Below are 26,065 nucleotides of genomic sequence, written 5' to 3'. Positions count from 1 at the left end.
GTGACTGTTCACACCTCCCGAACTCCAGGCAGAGGGGACATTTGGTAGCTGGGAAGGTAACAGCTCAGGCGGTCACCCTACCCTGGGGCTAGCCTGTACCAGGGCATACGTGCAAACCCTGCCAATCGACCTGGAACTGGGAATGATGCGTTATCCAGTCACCTGTTGCACATCAAATGCATGGACTGTTCTTCAGGAGTGCACAGGGAGGATGAAGAAACAAAGGGTGACCACAAATGCTGAATTTGAGGAAGGGGAGGAGATGGGGAATGAAGAAAGAAGGAAAAAACAGACAGGCTACTGAAACTTCAGAATGCACTCCTGAAACTACCCAAGATATGTTCCCCAGGGAGGTGAAAGCAGGATAGACACGCAGCAAGGAAAGGGAAGAGGTGTTGCAAAGGACAGCAACCCATGGTAGCCAAGCATGAACTCACCAAAGAGTGGTGAGTGGTGTACTGTGATGTTTGCACATTGTCAAAACCACCTCGAACAGCACGTGGTTCCTGCTTTGGAACAGTGCAACTTTGTGGAAACCACTCTTTTCATGCAAGATGGGGCAACACCTCATGTTGCTCACCCAGTGAAATATCTGCTCTATGCAACCTTCCGTGAAGGTGTTACCTCCAGAGGTTTTCCAGATATGGTCTGCAAGATCACCTGATCTCAATCCATGTGACTTTTTGCTATGGGGATATCTAACAGACGCATTTACCAGGGACTCATTAGGTCTCTACTCGATCTGAAGGCCATTATCCAGGAACGCGCTGCTCAGATTCCACCGCAACTGCTGCAAGCAAATGTTGATCACATCATTTTACAGATGCAGCAGCTTGTCACCATCTCTAGTGCTCGTATTGAAGAACCTTTGTAAGCAGCAGTTAATAATAAAATCAATATTACGCCTTTCTCACTTGTTTGATCTCTTCTGCCCACACCCTGTTCCTAATCCATTGCATATGGAAACATTTCTATGTCTTTCTTGCATTCACAACACCAGATTTGCATCTAATGGCCAACATTGGAACTCCCCCCCCCCACCCCCCCCCCCACCCTACATCAGTTCCACATTAACACGTTAGAATATCTACCAGGTTTCACTGCCATATGATAATTACAGCCCAAATTGGACCTCTCCAAGTAGCTGCACTTTAATGTAACCACACAGTATATAGGATGATAACAGTACCTCTAATGAACACTCACCATCAAGAATAATATGCTTGGTTCTCCTTTGACTGTACACTTCCAACATTTTTTGAGGTGATTACAACTTTTTGTACTCTGAAAAATATCATACAAACCAATTTTTGCATTTTCCCCGAATTCCATACTCTAGCGGTTTCTCTGTGAGTAATTCACGATTGATGAGATTTAAGGACTTCGCAGAATCAATGGATACTCCTGTTGCATGCTTTATGTCACTGAGTGCACTACAAACTTCATTCAGAAATAAACATAGGGGCCCATTTATTTAGCTCCCTTTTTGACAGCCAAACAGACAAGAGCTTGTTAAACAGTTGTTTTTCAGGAACTTAATAACACAGTCATATATTGCTTTCTTGAGAACCCTGGGTATGCTCGACACAATCAGAATGAGCCTGTAATTGTTAACATCATAATTTTTAAAAGCAGAAACTGCTTTTGCTGCCTTGAAAATTTTACACACTTGGCCCAACAGCAAGGAGCAGTTTATTATAAGTGACAGGTAAGTTACAAGACGTGATGGCATCTCTGTTTGAAAAGATAATTCAATGTACTATCAAAACTGCATGCATGAGAGTTTGGTTTCTGCTTTATAATACTTAAGATTTCAACTAGTGTGACTGTATCAAGAAACAATATTTTAGGGTGTAACTCTAGCTCTGACCAGAAACAGGGCACTAAGTGCCAATCCAAGAATAAAGTTTCGCTAGTTTTTGTGAAGTGGTTATTGAATACTTAACATATTTCTTTATAGTCATGTACAACACTATCCCCATTCTTAATATGTGTTATTGAGTGAAATTGCTTTCACACCCATTGTCTCACTGATAACTTCCTACATGACTTTTGATTTACTCCTCGAGTTTACTATTAATTGCCAGTCGTACAGTTTTCTGGTTTTATGAGTAACGTTGTTGAGAAATTTTTTAGTCTGAAATACTCATGAAATAACTTATTGTTCATAATTCTGCTGTATGCGAGCAACAAGATAGTTGTATTCCTAGAACTAACTTCTTACTGCATTCCCCCCCCCCCCCCCCCTACCAATTGGTGCCGTGCAGAAATAAACCTAATAGGAAATGCCACATCATAACTGTCCTGCAGAGTGCCCATAATTCATCTAGCTTACTGTCTACATCAGAAGCACTATGGACACACTTTCAGTCACCTCTATAGAGAAATTGTGTGGAAGTTGATACATTGTTTTTGTTGTTGCCCAATGATGCTCATTTGTATACACGTCAGTACATTTCCGTTTGCTTATTGGTGTTTAGTACAGCTATATTCCATATCAAACAATTATAATATGATATGCCACAGAAAATATTGTTTAATGTGCAATAATGATGAAATACTGGTATTAACAAAAAAGCTGTCAATAGCAGAAAGACTAGTAGCTGTTATTCCTGCAGATCTGTGGTTCATATTTTCCATGTTATAGCATTTTAGCACATTCACATGTTTTTCCAAGATGATGACCCTATCAAAAATTTGTGTTAAGGTCACCATATAGCAAAATATTAGGGTACTTTGAATTATAGCTTCATAGCACTAAGTTTACTGCCAAAGTAAACACCAGTATGATACCATCACTAATCACCAGAAACATACTGCTAAGTGCTTCTTGAATGTAATCACTACTGCTACATTTCAAAATGCTTTTCATAGCTTGGCTGTAAGTATGGCATTACAGTCTACACTGTCTCTGACAAGGATCAGACAGCGACCTCCCTTTTCGTCTTATCTGCAGAAATGATTAACATTGTGGTAGCCTGGAAGAGAAAAATAGTTAACTTCGTTTCTTATGCTTTGTAGATTTAGGAAGAAAACACAAAATTCAGATTTTATTATGGGTCACTGCTTTTAGTTGATGTTTCTCCCACACACAACTGTTTTTAATGTTGTTCATGAATTTTTAATCATTAAAAGGGGGATTAGATTATGTTCTTACTTGTGCTAAATTTATGTTCTTGTTGGGGCAGGACACCAAAAATTCTTAAGGGTTATGTGTTTCCTGCTTCTACGATTCTTTTGTTAATTTCTACTGCTGTTTGTGCTGACTGTAAAGCGTCTCCTGGTGTTGATGGTTGTGCATATAAAAATTCACACTTTTGAGTTGTGTGTTCTAATTATTTACAGTGAAATAATTAAGTACTCTTTTACAGATTATAGTGTCATGCCAACCACTGACAAAACTGTTATTAGCCCCTTGGATTGTTAGGTGATTAAGTACATCCAGTGGTGACAGTATGAATGGGAAATATGTAGTGCAGCTGAGGTAACTCTAAATTTCTTGCTTACATCTGAGGGTGCATCTAGTGGTCAATAGAACGATCCAACTATAAGTTTATGCCCACCCTCGATACTGTCTCTTGCTCAGACAACAGTATCCAGTTGCAAACAATGCTACATATAAACCTCCGGTGACATGTTGCAATCACCCATTCCCTTTCACAAGACTGTACCCTTTAATCTGGGTAAATGTCAGTTAGACCTTGCATCAGTCTTAGTGAGAAATAATACACACTGCTTCTCTCCAGAACACATTGCACACTAATAACACATCACTGTCATGCCATCCTTTGCGTTGTAAAGTTTTGGTGGTGAATAGAAACAGTTCCAGAGTTACATCTGAGGATTCTTCACTTGAATCCGTGAGTGTCTGCTTTGGTGAGCCTTTCTGCAATCCACACACTGTTCCACAAACATCTAATCTGACTCATAAATGTGTAACTGTTAACATTGTGTGTGGATCAGTCTCACACTCATGTCTCAAGTGCCTCTGAACAGTAGCAACATTGTCAAACACCAAGCACCACTTAATAACCTCCTCCTGCTCTTCAGAACTTTAATGCACCTCCTACCACTGATTGATTTTCACAGGTGAAATGAGTCTCCTTCCATCTGTTTACAAAACATTATTTAGTACCAGAAATTTAATCTTTTAGGTAGGAAAACAAAGTTTATATTATAAACAATATACGTAAAGCTAGATTACCACTTACTGTAAAGATGACACATTAAGTTGCAGACAGGTACAGTTAAAAGATACTTACACATTAGCTTTTGGCCACAACCTTCATCAGAAAAAGAGAGAGAAACTCACACCATTCAGTCACACAAGCAAGTACAATTCACACACACATGACCACCAACTGTGGCAGCTCGGACCAAGCCCAAGTTGAGTAACAAATTTGTGTTAGAATTTATAGTGATGCAGAGACCACAAATTGGTCTGAGAAGTGAGGAGGATGCAAGAGTTGCCACTTATATTTAGAAGTAAAACAAAATACTCCCTCCAATTTTGCAATGATTAGCTTTTTGAAGATTGTACTGCAGAAGTAGAATTGATGGGAATTTCAAAGTAATGGTCATGATACAATGGGTGCCACATTATGGTTTTGAGTAATTTATGAAATAGTTAAACACATGGTCAAATTTTTTAATTTCTAGACAGAATGATGCATGTAGCCTTCATACGGTAATGTTAAGAGGACACTTAATTAAATGTTCAGGACAAATCTATTATACTGTTATACTCAAGTCTCTTGTCATTTCATATAATTTAATTCACCTTCACACAATTTCAAAAAATGGTTCAAATGGCTCTGAGCACTATGGGACTCAACATCTCAGGTCATCGGTCCCCCTAAACTACTTAAACCTAACTAACCTAAGGACATCACACACATCCATGCCCGAGGCAGGATTCGAACCTGCGACCGTAGCTGTCGCGCGGCTCCAGACTGAAGTGCCTAGAACCGCTCGGCCACCAGCGGCCGGCTCACACAATTTAAAAAAAAAAAGAGTCATGGTAATCAGTAATGCTGTTATTGACAATATCTCTATAGATACACCAAATAAATTGCAGTTAGACAATAATACAAATGAATAAAAAGGGAACTGAAGAGTAGTACATGTGAAATGAATTGTATTGGCACACTGGAAAGATGTACATAATCCATTTGACATCAGTAGAAAAGGTAATATATTCTGTAAAGTAATAAACACTTCCCAAGAAAAGCATTTCTAAACAAGGTTAATAACTTATCATTCACATCTATTTACATTTACATTTTTGAAGTAATCGTGGGGATACGGAAATCAACAGCAACTGCAGTGAAGCATAGCTCTTTATTATCCCTAGCAAAACTTCTTGACAAAGTGATGTTCATAATACTGATTGCAATTGCTTGGCAGATCACTCATGTGTCAGGTCTTTAGGAAAGCGACCAATTGCTGGTGATATTCCATGAGACAGATCATTGCGATCCGTCACTCGTGTGTTGTGCCCTTTAGTGGCACTTCAACCAGAGGACGAGGAAAAAAATAAATAAATAAATAAATCGTCTGACAAAGTTGGGATACGTCCTAAATGTTCTTTCTGCCCTCTGAGGCGGAACATTCATTGCTAAAATGAACATTAGAGAAGTAGTTGTAGTTGACAAGGATTTGATGCTGTGTCACTGATAGAATTATACGTGGTACTGAAACTCTTTCTCATGTAATTCTTTGTTACATTTCATCTTGGCTTTTCCACTGTTTAATTCTTTTTATAGGCATACATGATAAGTGTGTTAATTTCCTGTCCAAGTTGTGATGTGCTCTCCTGTGGATTCATTGCAACATAAACAAGAATAATACCTTTGCCAGATTCTTCTGCACAAGTCCTGTCGTGATTGCAATGTCTTGGATTGAAACTTCTTGAAGACTCACAAGAAGACAAAAAAACGTCTCCCAGAAAAGTGGGTTCTTGTCAGGATACCAATCTCTGCAGAATTCCTCTGCCTGAGTAATGATGATGCAGTTTTTAATCAAGAACTGCCTTTACTCTACACAACATATCATTTTAAAACACTACCATGATGTAATAAATGTACCTGCATTGTAAATCAGAAAACATTATTGGGAATACCGTTCTGCCGACTTAAATCCTTCGTAGATGCACTCCCACAGACTTTCAGTGGAAAACAGACTCAATGACCAGTGCACATTTTCCTCATATTTCCATTTATTTACTGTTACCTCCAGTATGTGGACAAATTACAGTACCCCAGGTACCTGCACTGTGTACCAGTAATATAAGAGTCATACTCTGTTTTTAATTATGTCATGTTTACATGAATACTACACTGGGACATTTTTGAACGGGTATTGAGGAGAAGAAGTAGATTACCAAATAAAAAATATTGGGTGCTATCCAAGAAAGATGTACAGTTGTTCCATATATTTGTAATGAACAAAATTATAAGAAATTAATGACAGTCAATGTATCCTTATAGTTAAACAATATTTGGTTGATACATTTTTATTTTTTGCCTCTGGGCAAAAGTTATTTGACTGGCTTTGTCAAAAGCTTTGCAGTTTACCATTCTCTCTCTATACATGTCCATAGCGCAATATCTCTTCTGTTTTGTTAGTACTGATCTAGCCTCATATACGGATTATATTCAATTTCACATTTTCCAGTAATGGATGAATTCCTATGTTTATATGAACTTAAGTACATTTGTGACAAAATTTTAGCAGAATTTCCATATAATGCCCAATCCCATCACTCTCCATATTTCTGTGTCCCTGGGGAGACCATTCTTATTATATTGTCACCGAATTTTTACATCAGCTGTTTAAACCACCTGAATTCAGAATTGGACAGAGGAGTCAGGCAAGGCAATTTCCTATCACAACTATTCTCAGCAACTTTAGAGAGAGATTCTCAGGTCCTTAAACTAAGAAAACTGAGAAGCAACACTGATACTGACTAATTAAACATATCTGAACTAACTTTGTCTTGAAGATGGCATTCAACTGTTTGCTTCAAAGAAGGTAACTTCTACAATGAATAAAGTAATTTTATGTGGGTGAGTTAAGAACAGCACTAAAAGTCAATTGCAATAACACTAAAATAATAACAACGTGATGCATATTAAGTAACAAGTTTTAACTAACCAGTCTCTCCATAAACCTTGTTCGTGAGATTTGTATGTGCTGCAGATGGAATAACGAATGAACAGACATCAAAACAAATAAACAGAAATAAAGAGGGCCTGCAGTGATTCTGGTAAACTAAATAGAAATTTTAAAAGTAAACTTTCTACATGTCTGAAAAGAAACAAACTCAGTTTATATTATCAGTTCCAACTCTGGCCCAAGACATGGGCTTTTAGTATAAAATCCATTCAAAAACTGTGGAGAGCTCAGTGAGCAACCACAATATGTGTGTTGGGATTTACTGGGATGCAGAGGAACAGAACAAATAGATCATACAACATACTATAGTTAAAGACGTAATTATGTGTGTATACAGATTAATTTCAGAACAGTTGCTTGCCTTATGTTAATACATTCAGAAGGCCCTCCTCCTTGAAGGGAACTGCAAACCACAATTAAAGAATGAGTAATAATTACATTACAGGTACATACTCCAAACCTCTGTCTCTTACCAACTACTGTTAACCATTCTCTACCAGTAGATTTTTGTATCTGCTGCTGAAGTAGGCTGTTAGTTCATAGTAACTTTCTTCTAAACTGCCAACACAAAGAAGCCCTTAGCTATTTACTAGTAGTTTATATCAGTTGTGTATTAGAATTACAGCATGTAGGCTAACTCAGTAGAATTTACAGTACATGATAAGGATTTTATATAAGAATAATACATTTGTAGTGAACCAGCTGGACCTGGGTACTTTACTTGCACAAATTTGTATCACTATTGTATGCTGTCATAATGTTGGGTGGGAAAACTTTCCTGTCTGATAAAAGCTTTCTGGAAAAGAAAGTATTGGTAACCAACACTTGTGCAAGAGTGGTGCAACAATTTTCGAACAACCTATTCAAAAAGTATAATATAAAATGGGGTATTACACTGTCGTCATATTTTTGGTCAAATTGCAAGATGACAGACAACTTATTATGGGCTGCAGTTGCTAGTACCACAATTGCATTGTGTGTCTATTTGCAAGAAAAGCGGCAGAAAGAAGGGAAGCATACTTGGATGAAACGACAGGTATTACTTCGAGATAGTAAAAGCATTCAGCAAAACATGTATAAATCACTTACGAATGGATGAGTGTATATTTCAGAATTTGCTCAGTAAAGTGCCTTCTCATGTTACAAACAGAATACTCTCCTGAGAAATGCTACTTGCGCAGAAGTCAAGCAAATTGTGACACTGTGGTGTTTTGATACAGGAGAGAGCTTCTCTAGTTTACAACACAGCACTCTAATATAACATTGCACAATGACCAAAATAATTCCAGAAACATGTGAATCGAATTATACAGCACTGAAAAAGGAATATGTGAAGATAAATAAATGTTTCGTGGACTATGTGGGCAATAAGAACCATTTTTATTTTTGAATATGATATTAGTGTTCTACCAAATACAAAATTAATAAAAAGTACGAAACGGATGAAGCGCTTTTTAACTTATGGCATCCAGAGTTCAAAAATAGACAAACGTACAATGGAAAGCTAAGACTTGTTTAGAGTGTGACCACATTCTCTATTCCGGCTTGCTGAAAAGCTGCCTGGATGTTTCCAGATGTGGAGGTGGATGGCTGTAGCGGTGATTTTGGACATGAAGTTGCCTGCAGCATATTCCACCTGCCCACCAACACACACTTAATAGCATGCAATGTGCCCCTTTCTCTCCCCCTCCTTCCTCGTTGAAGCAAAATTTAAAAAAAATAGTCGAAGGAACACACGAACTTCGAAGCCACTAGCCATGTATAGTGTTTACAAACACACTATACAGCCGTCAAATAGCTGGAGGGACTCTGGAGCAACGCCAGCGCTCCAAGCGGATTACACTTCACATTGCAGCCAACAGAAGACGAACGACTTTGATGATCAAAGGTTCGTTTGAGTAGTTGCCAGCAGTCTCGTGCGCATGTGCAGAGCTTAATTCGCGTATGAGCAGTGTCTTCTCCCGCTTCTGGTTACTTGAAGCGTGGCTGTTTGGCGAGATCCTAGAATTGATTAGATTTATTTGACGACAGGCGAGTGACAAAGTATCGTGTTACACCATCAAATTTCTTTGGCTTAAATATTTGGCATATCAACTTTGACAAAGAAATATGTTAGTGTAATACCGGCCTAAAGGTTCATTCGAATAAAACTACCACAACCGAGCGCAACAGTTTTCAAACTGTTTCTACTGCGCATGCGCAACTTCCTGATAGTTCCGACCATCAGGAACCTGTGGGTTTACTCAAACGCACATTTCGCATGTTTAGTTGTCTGAACACCTGTAGCGCTAGTTGATACCACCACTGTCGTAGTAACACAAATGTTTCTAGTTTATATAATGAAACTGTGCACCGAGTACGTATTTTTTTTTCATACTTATCACTACGTATTTCGAGAATTTATCGTCAAAGACATCCAGGCACTGAAGATCAGATACACTACATTCGACAAATGGCGTCCCTCAGGGCTCTGTTCTTGGCCCTGTTCTTTTCATATTTCATATTGTTCATGAATGCTCTCCCAGAACACATACCAAATGCCAGCTCCTTTCTGTATGCCGACGACCTCAATATCCTGATAATCAGTAGAGGTGACACATTGCAAGATGCAGTCAATGAAACTACTTGACAATTACAATCTTGATTTGAAGCAAATAGACTACTCATAAATACTCAAAAAACTGTAAGTATGAACTTCCACATTAGACAAAATCTTACCCCATTCAATGCAGTTATAAATATTGGCAAAGATGACATTACAAGCATGCAGGACACCAAATTTCTTGGACTTACCATCACTAACACTCTTAACTGGAAACCACATATTGAGGCACTGTCACAAAAGCTTAATAAAACCTGTTATCTATTAAGATCATGAAAAGACACAGCCAGTGTAGATACCTTGAAGCTGGTGTACCATGCCATGTTTAAGTCTGTCTTGAGCTATGGTCTAATCTTCTGGGGAAATAGCTCTGATTCTCTCATAATTTTCAAGTTACAAAAACAAGTGGTAAGAATAATTAAATGTAAAAAAGAACTGAACACTGTAAACCACTGTTTCAACAGTTAAAAATCCTGTCGCTGTCATGCCTCTATATAATGGAAGTAGCTTGTTTTACAGTACAGCACTTGGAATCCCTCCACAGAAATGCAGACCGCCACACACATGACACCAAAAACAAAACCCAATTACAAATTATGGCACACAACACAAAATTGTATGAGAATGGGGTTAAGTATATGGGCATTAAAATATGCAGCCACCTCCCAACAGACAAAAAAACAAGCAGAAACTCAAAAATAATGAGAATTAAATTAAAGGAATTACTACTGAAACATTGTTTCTATCCTGTAAATGAATTTCTTGAAACAAAGTTTTAATTACTTGTAATACGCTGTTTATTCACTTGGAGGTATTTCCACTTAGTAAGATAATTTAATTATTGTATGTTATTCATATTCTGACTGTATCTCTTATATGTATTCTGCTATGTGTAGTATGTACCACCACAGTCATCTCTCATCACCCACCACCTTTTTATATTTTGTCTATAAATCCTATATGTATTCTGCTATGTGAGTTATGTACCATTACCATCATCTCTCATCATACACTGTCTCAGCATAATTTTCAAATTGACTTGTCCTATATCATGATGTGCTTTGCTGTACACATTGTATGATGTACAGGACCAATAATAAATAAATAAAATATCAACTGAAAATATTTAAGCAAGTATTTTCAAACAATGGAAAATCCAGGATAGAATGTAACAGTATTATGAAAAGCAAAGTTGCTACTCACCATATAGCAGAAATGCTGAGTCACAGATAGACACAACAGAAAGACTTTCTCACTTAATGCTTTTGGCCAATGGCGGTTGTCAACAATACTCACACACACACACACACACACACTCACTCACTCACGTAAATGCAACTTGTGTGTGTGTGTTGTTGATGAAGGCCATTGGCCGAAAGCTTCAAGTGTGAAAGTCTATTTGTTGTGCCTATCTGTGACTCAGCATCTCCTCTATATCTTGAGTAGCAACTTTCCTTCTCATAATATTGTTACATAAGCATTTTGTGTGTTGTGCCTCTCTTCCATCGTATGGTGTCGTCTTTTTTTAAGGTTAAGGTCCGGTGCTATGTCTATTACATTATGCACACACACACACACACACACACACACACACACACTCTTTCTCTCTCTCGCTGGGAAATTTTACAAAAATATGAGTAATGCTGTACATGTGCCGTATTTTCTGCATAACTGAGAAGGCAAAGGCTGTACATGTGTCGTATTTTCTGCATAATTGGGAAGGCACAGAAGCTTAAACCACAAAAAGACGGCGTCAGTCGAAGACAGGCAGCACAACACACAAATATTAATGTAAAAATTTGAGAATTAGAAATCTCGAAAACTCGTGCGAAGCATGAAAAAATATACATAAGCGGTGCAGTATTTCATTGCCGCATTTACGGAATAACAAGTCACAGGCTTTCCAAAAACATCGATTATGATTAATAAAACTAAGTCAAACGTTTCTGCTTCCCGTTCATAGTCGGCATTTCTTGGAGAACCAGTGATACAAAATGTTAACTGAAGATGTTTGTAATTGTTCCTGACACCACTTTCAACACCATCCTGTTTTCTTTTGCGTATTTGGATAATGTGCATATGATGAAAAAAATCGATCAGTTTGTCTCATTGACTTAAGTAACACAATTTTTGTTACTGATTGACAATACATTGCAGATGCTTAGTACCAATCTTAATAAACAAGGCAGTACATTCCCAAACATTACAAATGACGGAAATTATCTAATCTGAAGAACAATTATCATTGGTTTAGTCGGCAGGGAGTGACGCAATGTGTCCACTGGCTAAGAATCTAGAATTCAGCTTACTTTCACTAATATATGTATAAAAGCATAGCATGTAAATTCTACCTATACAAACTCCCTTCTAAAGTGAGCCAACTTAAAGTGCCCATGTCATTTGTAGCAGTGAGTATAGTATGTAACCTTCAATTATCAGGTCTTTCGATTGGATGGAAAAAATGGAAATGACCGAATGGCATTGTTGGCCGGGAGGCCCCCATTTGGGGGAGTTCGGCCGCCGTATTGCAAATCCTTTTTAGGTGACGCCAGATGGCGACTTGCGAGTCAATGATGATGAAGGACACACAACACCCATTCCCCTACAGGGGATATAACCCAAATACTTATTTAAAACAGAAAAATTTATTCATTTTGAAAGTGACGTCAAGGGACTATATGCAACGCATTTCTACAGAAAAACATCTTTAGGGCATAAAATTATGCTATGCTGTATTAAATTATCACAAGTCTGAGATATATAGTTTCTTTAAAACTTCTTACCTTCAACTAGATTCTTTTTTGGGGAACAAATGCACAAAATATGAACAGTTTTCAAACTCCAGAAAAGAGCCATAAGAATAATAACCAAAAATACTACTCGAGCGCAATGTAAAGAACTGTTCATAACACTGGGGTTTTAACTGTTCCATGTGAATACATTTACCAGTCAGTTGTACACATCAAAAAGAACATTGGTAATTACTGCACACACAGCTCTGTCCATGACCATGCAACAAGAGATAGACTCAATTTACATTTACCAAGAAAAAATAAACATAAATCTGAAAACAGCATTGTCTACCAAGGAATAAAACTGTACAATAAATTACCAAAAGGGAGTAAAGAAATTGTAAAAATACACTTATTCAAAAAGGCAGCTAAAAAGTACCTGCTATGCAATACATTTTATACATTGAAGGATGACTTAGCTAAAACAGAGTAGGGGTTTGATAAAAAATGTTATACAAATAAATAATAATAACAACGATTATAAAATATCCAACGTTCCACATAACGCCTTCACTTTGCTTTTTTGCCTTTCTTCTTTCCTTTCTAGAAATACTTACTCCCAGGCTGTGCGTAGCACAATACTAACACCTCTTCCTGTTTCTGAGTTCAACATCTCACTCATTATGGAGGGATCTGATAGAGGGATATGAGTAAACAGTGTGGCAATTACATTATTTAGCAAGTTATTTGTAAAAAAAGGTATTGTATACTAGGAGTAAATCTAATGATGGCCTCTAACTAGAAGTCTGTAAGTATGTGTATATACGAATTAGCATATTTCAAATTGATCTAAATTTGTAAATACTTTGACATGTCATATATCCTTGTAAAAAGAGATTAATGGATGAATAAAACTACTACTACTAGATTGCTACGAGACTGGACAGTGAACACAAAAAGCTCTGCACATGCGCACGGTGATCTCTTTGAGTCAGGCCTTTAAAAGGCTTTGGGAGCAGTCGGGAGCATTACCTCTGAATATCTGGAAGACTGGAACGAATGTATACTATTGCCATTATAAAAACATCATAACGGTGCCAATAATTGTTGGATCAGTCTAATAAAGAAATAAATTTTTGAAAGGGATGGAGGATACTTCATACTGTTCGTAGTGGCATCATAGTTTTGTCCGCAACAGTTAATAGCTAACACCAAATACCAGCAACCGCTGTGAAGCCCGTATCAGTCATAAATTAAAGCTTGAAAAGTAACAATCATGCAAAACGGAAACCCGATTAAAGGCACATTTTGAACAGGCAGGAGATAAGTTATCTACGTGAGAGTAGGAACTTTATCGTATCTTATCTATCAGTTAGAAAAAAAACTAATTTTTAATTATCACAGGTGCTAACAACACAACGCTCTGTAGTGTACTGTTAGCATCAGCATCAACATCTTTCGGCGTACACTGCTAAGGTTGGCTGTTCTCTCGTCTGCTTTCAAATCTAGTTTTTTTTTATTATGGTTCTTATTGTTGTTTATTTTGCTGTTACGAAGAAAATACTAATCTATTCTACAGACCGCTCTGCAATGCCAAAATTTCATATACGAAATTTCCGTCGCACAGTTCTTGCAAGTCATTGCAAGCAACTGTTTTAAACGCCACCTATCAAGATAGGACTTGAGCTAACCTACAGTTTAAATCGAACCGAAAGGTATGTCCAGACACACACACACACACACACACACACACACTGGATTTTGCAGTATTCATCCCATAATTACCTCGCCTTTTTAGCCCTGTGACTTTCGATTCTGAAAGCATATTGTTCTCTAGGAATATTATAAAGAAAAGAAGACAATTGTAGCTCGCTCAAGTAGCTAAAGTTCTCTCTAGAAGCGGATTAACTTTGGTTTTCATTGTAATCCTAATCACACTAATTAATCACTGATCTATCGCTTACAACCACCCGTTTCAAATAAAAATAAGTTGCTGTTGTGGGATTTTTGCTATGATTAGCTATTTTTATTTGTTTATTTGGCCTTTAGCGTGAGCCTACAATTTAGCCACCAACAGTGGAATCTGTAATTTCTTCAACTTACATATGAACATGCCTCATTAACACAACTATACGTTGTTTCAGCATTATTATGTAAACATAGGCAAACTTAATTTCTTGACACTAGTTTAGCACATCATTATCATCCCTTATTAAATGTAGGGAACGGAACCCTAAGATTGTTAAGATCTGAAAGGAATTGGCCTCTATGTTACTTGTACTTTGAGCAGATGAATATAATATGAACTATATACGCGATATGGAATCAAAGTATGGGAAACTCAACCATAACAGGGATGAAGAGACTATTAATACTACATAAGAAAATCATTCTAATTATATTGAAAAAGTCGCAGAAAGAATCTAGGAGAAGCTGTATCAAAGATCTTAATATTTTGACATTTCCATCACTTTCAAGACCATTGTGACTGTGTCACGAGATTCCATAATACTGGAGACCAAAGACTCAACAAGCAGAAAACAGTTGTGGTGCATTTCACACTGATCTCAGTTGTTTTTAAAAAGGAACTAAATGCTCTGTTATAAAACTAATTAATACAAACATTAACAAGGGACTTACAAAACCTCAACTCTGAGAAGATGCCCCCTTCAACAACCCCCGTCCCCCCTCCCCCTCCCCAAAAAAAGAAAAAAAAAACACAGAAAAACATTTGCAATCACAGTTGTCAGCATTTTTTAGTTGTAGACAAAATAAATGCATAGGAAAACTGCAAGTCTCATCCTCTTGATTGTAAGAGATAGCTCTGCAGTGTATAGAAAGGTTGTGAAACCACTGTAAGCTAGTTATGTAGGTTTGTATATGACTATAATATTTTCCTGTATTAACAGCTGTTGTCTTCCATTCCTCTTCCCACTGGGATCTGACATCCATTTTAATTTGGTGTAATAAATCAGTGTAAGGTAACTTGATATCTAAGACGGTTCTGGATATGGCAGCTTTGTTGGTCAACAGGTCTACAGTTTCGTTATACAAAATTCCTGTGTGAGCTTTAGTGCAAAGTAAAAAAATACAGGGTGACAATTATTGACCTATATGAAAAAAACCATAACTTAGTTACAAACTACAGCATGCACACACTTTATTCAGCATTTAGACATCACTACAGATATTCAGATTTAAGTTATGACATGTTCAATATGCCTGCCATCACTGGCAATGATATGGCGCAGGCAAATAGTGACATTCTGCATAACCCGGTCAGAACATCAATGCTGTCGATGACATCCTGAATGGCTTTTTTATGCTCAGCAATGGTTCTGGTTTTATTGCTGTACACCTTGTCTTTAATGTACCCCCCCCCCCCCCCCCCACACACACACACACATACACAAAAAGAAGTTGCATGTGTTCAGGTCTAGAGAATATGGTGGCTAATTGAGGCTCGTGCCAGTGGCCTATGAGTACCTCAGAGCCAGAATGCAGTCCCCAAAGTGCTCCTCCAGGACGTCAAACTCTCACCTGCTTCAATGGGGGTCAAGCTACTTCTTGCATGAACCACATCTTGTTGAAATCGGGGTCACTTTGGATAACGGGGATGAAATCATCTACCAAAACATTCACATATCGTTCAGTAGTCACCATGCCATCGAGGAATGTTGTACAAATTATTCTGTGACTGGACGTTGCACACCACAGAGTCATACGTTGAGGGTGAAGAGACTTCTTGACCTTGAAATGCAGATTCTCAGTTCCCCAAATGCACCAATTTTGCTTATTGATGAACCCATCCAAATGAAAACTGTTGGCTTCATTGCTATACCAAACCGTGCATGCGCCAATTATTTCCTATCATGGCTCATGGCCATCTGTGCAGTTTGAATGTCCTAACACAAACATTCAGAATTTATGACAATTTTATTTCATGTAGTTCAATAATTGTCATCCTGTATATTTGTTTCCTCCTGATCGCTCCATTATTTCATTAGCTATGCCAGTAACAAGCTTATTGCTATGTTTACTCAAATTTCTGTTCACTATAGCACTAGGGATGCTTTCATAATTAGAAATAATTACAATCCTTTTGTCGTTATTGGCTAAAGAGTACTTAATGGGCTTCATGACTGTTACTGCTTCCACCGTATATGAAGAGCTCAATGAAGGAAGCAATACTGACTGTGACCCATTTTTGGTCATGAGATAGCACATCCCACATTACCTTCTGATGCAGTTCTTGAACCATCCACATAGACATGTTGGAGCTTCGTTCCATTTTTTGTGGAGATATGTGCTAGTTATCACATTAAAGTTACTGCCATTGTGTGTTCTACATTCCAAATGAAGCAATGGAATAGAGAATGTGCAGAGATGAAATGGCTCTTCATACATAGGAAGTCTTATTGTTATAACACTTTTCAAAGACAGCTCAGCATCTGATAACTTTTAAACAAATCTGGAAGTCAATATAATATTCTGTTATCCAAGGTAGTGTGTAGTTGGTAGCAGTTGACCTCATCACTCCCTGAAAAGTTTGGAAATATCTATATTGTAAAGTATCTTCATTCACAGATACACTTGATGCTGGTATTCCCATATACTGTGCATCCATATTCGATCCTGCTCCCAATCAACATCCTGTATAAGGTCGATAGAACATCGAGGTTCGGTGCCATGAAACTCTGATTAAAGATCTGATGATGTTCATGATTGGCAGACAAGTATTTATAATGGAATTAATGTGAAAAATCCAACCGAACCTGGAATTGAACCACAGTCCCATAAATTTAGTTGACAATTTAACTCGGAATGAATAACCTCTTACATGCATTTCATCATGATGTACATATTGTCTTAAAATATAACAAGCAAAGATTTCGAAGGGTAAACTTCAAAGCCATTTGTGCATAACAAATCCTTCACTTCTGCTATTGCCTCTATCAGCCTGCCGACTACAGGCTCCTCTGCAGAACCAGTTAAATATAAACACACATCCTAAGCGTACTGCAGAAAGTGAACATTTGGAGAAATAATTTGTTCAAGATAACTAGAATAAATTGTGTATAATGAGGGGCTAAGGATGGGTGCTTGGGGTAAACCTCTGAATGAAACCAGAAGGCCTATAAATTGTTTCTGATATCTGACATTAATTGTTCTCTGTGTGAGGAAAGTACTAATGGCATAAGCCTAACTGATAGGAAGACCAATTCAGTGTAGCTTTTCTGGCAGGAGAGAGTCCTGGACGCTATCATAAGCTGATGTCACATCTCTTCTTGGAAAGCTGAGAGAATATCATTGCACAAAATTATTATGGTGTCCAGTGCTTGAATACTTTTAATGAACCCAAATTGTGATTGAGGTAGTAGTTTATCGGTATCTAGCCATATCTGAAGCTTTTGTTAGGTCTTTCAAGAGTTTTCCCGCTCACAAGAGGATAACACAATTGGTCTATATGAGGTATGAATTTTGGGATCTTTGACAGGTTTCAGTACAGCTGTGATAATTTGTGTAGATCATTCCTCTACACATTCCTCTCCTCCTCATGTTTCATTAAATATCCAAAGGAGTAGTTCTCAAGCATCTAGAGGAAGCTTTTTACCATTTCATAGTGAACACTGTGAATTCCTGGAGAGCTATTCAAAGAATTATTGATAACAATTTCTTACATGTGGTGAACAGAGATAGCAGGGGATGATTGAAATTTGTTTCCTGTGGAATAACCATGGGGACTTTAGAGCAAGAGAGAGGAGCTGCATTTGACACAAATTCCCCTAACCACACGGAATCCACTACTGGAGAAGCAGCTGCATTAGAATGTTTTAGAGATCAGGTTGTTCTCCAGATCTCAGAAATGTTATAGACCTTATTACAGTAGTTGACCCAAGCTTTCTCTTTTTCTTTTCTTCAGGAATCACCTAATATTCACATCTGTTTTGTACTCTAGAAATCACTGCAATGTCTGTTCCCTAAGATATATGGATAAGGCCAACCTTTGCTTAGCCACAGTTTTGGAATACTCAGAATCCCACCAGAACACATGTTGTTTTGCAGAGTAAATCTCTGTTTCCCACTGAGATGCTATGTATTAAGTCTATGGCTGTCATAAGTGCAGCATAAGCTTCCCTTGTCGTCCATTTCAGACTCTGCTTCCCGAGATCTTCCTGTATAGTTTTTCCTATTTTTCCCAGCATGTGTTCTTTATTTTCCATGGGCTGTTTGAATAATATCTGCTTCTCATACTTCTCTCTAGGCCCAATACTATTTTTGACCCCATAGAATACTTTAAGATCTTCTACTGAGAAATTTTGTAGAAATCAGGTGAAGCAAGACTTAAGTTCACAGCAGATGATTATTTATAAGGGAAAGGTAACATTGTTGGAGAGCTGTCATACAGAATGACCAAATCTAGTTCTTCTATTGCACGAAAGAGATGACAACTTCTGGGTCATTGCACCAAGCACTGTGATGAGACTTAAAATCCCCACAGATAAGGGATGGAGTTGAGTAACTAACTGACACTAGGTATTGCTACTGGTTATGGTTCATGGTGATTTATAAATAGATGTAATATAGAAGTTCCCATTCATTGTTTCTGTTTCTGCACCTGCCACTTGAAGCACCAGATTGCTAAGTTTAAGTGGATTTCATTGTATATGATGGTGTCCTTAATTAACTGTCCCACCACTTCTCCTGTACCATTTGGTCTATCTGAATTTACTAAATTGAATCCTTTGAAATGAACTTGAATTTGTGGCTTAAACCATGTTTCATGGAGAGCCACAATGGCAATATTGTTATTAGTTTTCTTTTCCACAGTTTCCCTGTTAGAGATAGCTGACCTCGCATTCCGTTGTAATATATTAAGGGCCAATTTGAAATCAGAAGATGCTCCTGTCCAGTTCTGGCCGGTATTTTATTTTCTGTATAAAACTAAGGAAACCATTTTGTAGATGTCTGCAAGCTATACACTGTTGTTATTAGAAGAGGTTAACTGTGTTATCAAATTTAACATTTCAGACACTAGCCTTTCAGCCAGTGATGTGTTCTTGTTGACCATATATGTCTGATTGTTGGGAAACAACATCCTTGGAAAGGATTCTCAGTAATAGGGCATGTCAGCAAGTTTATTGGTTGGTTGGTCTGGGGGAAGGGGACCAAACAGTGAGGTCATCAATCCCATTGGATTATGGAAGGATGGGGAAGGAAATCAACCAAGCCCTATCAAAGTAACCATCCCAGCATTTGCCTGAAGCGATTTAGGGAAATTGCGGAAAACCTAAATCAGGATGGACTGATGTGGATTTGAATCTTCATCCTTCTGAATGCAAGTCCAGTCTGCTAATCACTACACCACCTCACTTCGTAGCAAATTTATATTGGTAAAGAGAGGGGTAGGATTTGGTATATGCTTTGAAGGTTTCAGTATGTTGTTGTCATGAACCTGTGTTGCGAGGTTTGTGGGGAGGAAATTCCTTCTCCCAATCCAATCTGCTTTTACTGAGATCTCCTACTGCTGTAGTATATGGTCTGCAGTTCACATATTTCTTAGCTTCCTTGAATGAAATGTTGAGCATAGCTGAAGTATTTTTAACCTTGTGGTGTTTCAGGTGCATTGGACGAGATTTATCTCTTGATGTGTGCAATGTGCACAACAAGTAGTTTGGCTTGCACACAGTCTTGCCTCGTGGTTACCTCCAAATGTATTATAACGGACTTCTGATCAGCACTAAAAGCTTAGGTGACCAAATTGTAGACAATGGAATCACTGTTAATGTAAGGCTTAACTGTACATTGCACACCATATATCGTGAAATGATGTGGCAAGAACTGCAATGCAAATGTGAGAATGCACGTTTATCAAGGAAGATTTCATAGTGTGCCCAAGTGATTCATAAGTTTGAATATCCTATGAATATCTGTGACAGTTACCATAGATTGAATAGCATCCTTTAGCTCTTGCTCTGATATGTAAGTATCTACATTTCTTATAGCTCCCTGGCGGTGAGTTCTGTGGCATGGTATATATGCAACCATCCCCTTATGCCTCAATGGGTTGTCTTCTACAAATTCATTGGCAGCTTCTCTCATGACCAACTCAATCTAGAATCCATTCTTCCCAAAGCCCTTGATACTTGCAATTTTATTTTTATAATCATGGAGTGAAATGAACAAAAATTTCTCCTGAGCCATGGGATAGTACTTACCAGCATTCCCACTAGTGCCCTTGATGGACAAAGAAAAAGGGTCAACTGCATCAGTCTGATCCCTCTTGTATTTATTTTAATTTGTATTTATTTTGATTTTACATTTGGATGAGTTATAACTTCTCTCTGTGTGATCTGTGCTTCTTGCAGATGTTGTTCTCTAGCTGAATAATAACAAATGACTGTACTATTGTCTGCATGTAGGAAAGGGAACAGTATCTTTATTTAAAGGATAAATGCCAGGCATGCCTGAGCTGAAAGATGTCTGGTTCATTACCTCCGTAGTTTCTTGATGTTTGTCATGTTGAGCAGTGAGCACTAGTCTCTTTTCCTTTAGATCTTCATTCTGTTCTAACATACTCTTTGCCTCAGATCTTGTTGACTGACTGATCTCCATACTCAAGCACACAAGACTTCAGCAACCTATAACTCCATGAGTGTGCAACTGAACTTCAGAAGGGGGGACCTCATCCCTTCCCGAAAGGTCCACTGTCCATATCTAGTGTACCATTAGCTAATAAGATTATGACTCGTGGTATAAAAATCGCACTCTCATGAGTATTTGACACTAAATAACTTCAGAAGTTAACTGCAGTGATACTATTTATCTGTGTGCTAACCAAAGCTCTCATTTCACTAGTTTACATCTTCTGTGGATCTCATGCATGACAATAACAATAATAATAATAATGACCAATATTACATTTGATTGAACGTCGAATGATTCATTGCATGTGAACAAAAATGGCAAAGGTTACAAATCTTCATACACATCAAATAACACATTCTTCTGAATATGTTGATTAACATTTGATTACACAAGAAAGTTTTCCCAAAGCTTTTATTACATTGTATGCTGCATGTACCTATACAATTCTTCTAATATGTAGAGGCAGTTTTATAGAATTAATTTCTTAATCTGAAACTTAAGCTTCATTGTCACATGAGTCCTTAATTGAAACTTAAGCTTCATTGTCAGATGAGTCCTAAATGTGCAATGCTTTGACTAATTTTAATCCTGCAAATTTTGGACTCATATTTATTTATTTATTTATTCATTCTTCAACCATCCAGCACTATAATATATGATATTAATATTAAAGTTTTTGTTTTGCATATTTTTCATTAATTATTCCACATATATGTGTAATTCTGCTGTAAAATAATAATATATGTATTCAGATTGTAATTTACCCAGTATCTGCAATAGTAATGTATAATCTGTATAGTAATGTATAATGACGTATCCAGTATCACTCTAAACAGCAATCAGAGGATGAATAAATAAATGTTAGATACTGGTATGTTGAAGAAATAGTATATAAAATCTATGATCCCGTGGAGTGCAGATCTGTGATTGCTGATGCAAATTTTTCATTATTTTTTTAAACTGTGCTACATTTATTTCATTATTATTTTATTTATTCATCCATAGACAATGAATATTGCATTCGTAACAAAGTTCCTGAATTTACTGCCATCCATGACAGCTCTTGAACTCAAATTATTCTTGGGACTGAGAGCTGGCTGAAACCCGAAGTGGAAATCTCTGACATATTTAGCAAATCATGGAACATATATCAGAAAGATAGACTCGAGGCCATAGGAGGGGGAGTTTTCATTGCAGATGACAAAAATATTGTCTCTATTGAGGTTGAAGTTGAGTATGGCTGTGAAGTCATGTGGTCGTGTATAACAGGTGTAGGTGGAACCAAATTAATTGTTGGCAGTTATAGAGTCATTCAAAGGAAGTCTGTGGTCAATAGTACGTAAATACTCAGATAATGCAATATTAGTTGGCGGTGACTTTAACCTGCTGAGTAACCCATATCTATGGGTTCATTGCAGGAGGTACAGACAGACAGTCTGTCATGTTTTCTGAAAATTATCTTAAGCAGCTAGCTCGGCAGCCCCCATGCAATGGAAATATCTTAGACCTTGTAGGTACAAATAGGCCAGACTTTTCTGACAATGATGGTAAAGAAATGGAGATTAGTGACCATGATATCATTATATCAACTATGATTATGAAAGTGATTAATTCAGTCAAGAAGGCTAGGAGAGTGTTTCTGTTCGATATACCAGAAAAGCAGTTATTAACATCTTACTTAACAATGAATTGGTATCACTTAGTACCATATGTTGGATGTAGAGAAATTATGGACAAAGTTTAAGCAAATTGTAAATTGTGGCCTAGAGAGTTGTGTGCCTAGTAAGTGGATAAAGGATTGAAAAGATCCACCATGGTTTAATAACAAAATTCATAAGATGCTGAGGCAGCAGAGACTGTTGCACTTGAGGTTCAAAAGGAGACACACAATGAAAACAAGTAAAGGTTAGTAGAGATTCATGCATCTCTGAAAAGATCTGTGTGCGAAGCATACAACAACTACCATCGTCACACCTTAACAAAAGATCGGGCACAGAGCCCGAGAAAATTCTGGTCATCTGTAAAATTGCTAAGCAGGTGTAAGGCTTCCATTCAGTGCCTTGTTGATCGGTCTGGTGTGGCTGTTGAAGATAACAAAACGAAAGCCCAAGTTTTAAATTGTACATTCAAGAAATCGTTCACGCAGGAGAACCAAACAAACCTACTGTCATGTGATCATCAGACTCCTGTATGGATGGCATGGAAATAAGCATATCTGGTTCAGAAAAGCAACATAAAGATTTGTAAACAAATAAATCACCAGGTCCAGATGGAATCCCAGTTTGATTTTACGAAGAGTACTCTATGGCATTGGCCTCTTACCTAGCTTGCATTTATTGTGAATCTCTCACCAGCATAAAGTCCCAAGTGACTGGAAAAAATCACAGGTGACTCCAGTATATAAATAAGGTAAAAGAGCGGACCCAAAAAATTACAGACCAATATCCCTAACCTCCGTTTGCTGCAGAATCCTTGAACGCATTCTCAGCTTGAATATAATAAACTTTCTTGAGGCTAAGCAGTTTATGTCCACGAATCAGCAAGATTTTAGAAAACATTGCTTGTATGAAACTCAGCTTTCCCATTTCTCACAGGATACACTGAGAACTATGGATGAAGAGCAACAGGCAGATTCCATATTTCTAGATTTCCGGAAGGCATTTGACACAGTGCCCCACTGTAGGCTGTTAATGAAGGGATGAGGATGTGGAATAAGTTCACAGGTACGCGAGTGGCCCGAAGACTTCTTAAATAATAGAACCCAGTATGTTGTCCTCAACAGCGAGTGTTCATCAGAGACGAGGGTATCATCAGGAGTGCTCCAAGGAAGTGTGATAGGATTGCTGTTGTTCTCTACATACATAAATGATTTGATGGACCAGGTGGGAAGCAGTCTGCGGTTGTTTGCTGATGATGCCATGGTGTACGGTAAGGTGTCAAAGTTGAGTGACTGTAGGAAGATACAAGATGACTTGACAAAATTTCCAGTTGGTCTGATGAATGACAGCTAGGCCTAAATGTGGAGAAATGTAAGTTAATGCAGATGAGTAGGCAGATCAAACCTGTAATGTTCGGATCAGTATTACTAGTGTCTAGCTTGACACAGTCAAGTCATTTAAATATCTGAGCGTAATGTTGCAAAATGATGTGAGGTGGAACAAGCATGTGAAAACTGTGGTAGGGAAGGCAAATTTTCGACTTAGGTTTATTGAGAGAATTTTAGGAAAGAGTGCTTCATCTGTAAGGGAGACCACATATAGGACACTGGTGAGACATATTCTTGAGTACTGTTCAGGTCTTTGGGATCCATGCCAATTTGGATTGAAGGAAGACATCAAAGCAGTTCACAGGAGTGGTGCTAGATCTGTTACTGGTAGGTTTGAATAAAACATAAGTGTTATGGAGATACTTTGGGAACTCAAATGGGAATTCTTGGAGAGAAGATGGCATTATTTTTGGGAAATACTATTGAGAAAATTTAGAGAACTGGTATTTGAAGCTGACTGCCAAGCGACTCTGTTCCTGCCAACTTACTTCACTCATAAGGACAATGAAGATAAGATACGAGCAATTAGGGCTCATACAGAGGCGTACAGACTTGTTTTTCCCTCATCCTGTTTGCAAGGGGGACAGGACGGGAAATAAGTAGTGGTATAGGATGCCCTCCACCATGCACCTGACATTGGCTTGCGGAGTATGTATCTAGATGTGGATGTAGATATTGTCCAGATGTATGTGTAAATATTTGGGAAACGGAAGATACAAATATATGCATAAAAATGTGAGCACAATAGTACGAGATTGTACAGTAAAAGACCGTACAGTATTAAGTTGTAAAACAACTATATATACGTGTATGCTTATGTTGTTATAAATACATGGCCTGTTTATTTTTGTCTTCCTTAAACAGCAAGTGCTCATATATGCTACAATAATTCTGTATATATTTTACATCACACAAGAGCTGTCCTATAGATATACAAATATAATGAATAGTTTAGGGGCAAGATACATCATTTTTGGATTTACTGTGTATAAACATGGAGTTTCTTGGTTTGTGACTTTCAAGCTTAATGAAGTACTTGCATTGCTGATATAATCTAGCAAATCTTGTTTTTTAATATTGACATTTCCTACAGTTTTGAAAATGATATCCTGGTCTTCACATTTCTACCCTGTTTCAGTCTCCACAAGATCCCATATAGCTTCTGATTTGTTTTCAGACTATTTTATTAAGCTATCGTTATTAATAAAATTTGCCTTAGCAGTTATTTTTTGATATACCATCTTGTAATTCCTAAGATATTATATGAACTGTGGATCTGAGTAAGTTTCCAATTTTGAACTTAGTCTCTTTAGTGTTTGACAAGAAGTTTTGGTGCCAGGTGTGATCCAAGAGCTTGACTGTGTATTACCATGGGATCTGATTCTTGACAGCTTCTTTGGAATGCACATTTCAAAGTGTCCCAGGAAAGTTGAAGAAAAGGTGTTATCTGCATCATTTGTATTTGTTGGGACATTACTTCCACCCAGACTCATTAGTTAGGAAATTTCTAAGTTCTACACAGTTTTCTGTAGGAAAATTTCTTTTATACATGAAGCATGCTTTTCTTTTCTTTCATCAGTGTTGAAGAAATTTTAGGATAAAACATTGTGGCGTGGCAGTATTTGTAACTTCAACTTCTGAAGATCCTGCATTTGAAAATATATTATCTACAATACTGTTTGTATTATACATTTCGAGGGGCATTTGAAAAGTCCATGCAAAGTCTGAGAGATGGCACCACTGGCACATATCGAGGTCATGTTTAGTTATTAGCATCTTTGGAAAGAATGTACACCAAATTTCAGTCGTATTGGTGTATTTCTTTGTGTTTGGCATTAGTGTGAATCAAGGAAGTCGAGT

The 26,065-nt window shown here is 37.5% G+C and overlaps 1 protein-coding gene across 2 annotated transcripts in view; it reads left to right on the top strand.

Annotated features, from left to right (window-relative positions):
* Window positions 1-13,792: 13,792 nt before the first annotated feature.
* LOC126187472 (peroxisomal acyl-coenzyme A oxidase 3-like) overlaps window positions 13,793-26,065 on the top strand; it is a 315,427-nt gene continuing 303,154 nt past the window's right edge. The window contains exon 1 of one of the 2 annotated variants that reach the window (XM_049928570.1): window positions 13,793-13,986. The gene's annotated coding sequence lies outside the window, so the exon portion shown is untranslated. Of the gene's footprint in view, window positions 13,987-14,136; window positions 14,226-26,065 lie in introns of those variants that run through there. The other variant, XM_049928571.1, reaches the window with a different exon arrangement.

The sequence above is a fragment of the Schistocerca cancellata genome, chromosome 5, assembly GCF_023864275.1.
Source record: "Schistocerca cancellata isolate TAMUIC-IGC-003103 chromosome 5, iqSchCanc2.1, whole genome shotgun sequence".
Taxonomy (NCBI): Eukaryota; Metazoa; Arthropoda; class Insecta; order Orthoptera; family Acrididae; genus Schistocerca; species Schistocerca cancellata.
Note: the sequence above shows the minus strand (reverse complement) of the source record. Positions and strands in the feature narration are given on the sequence as shown.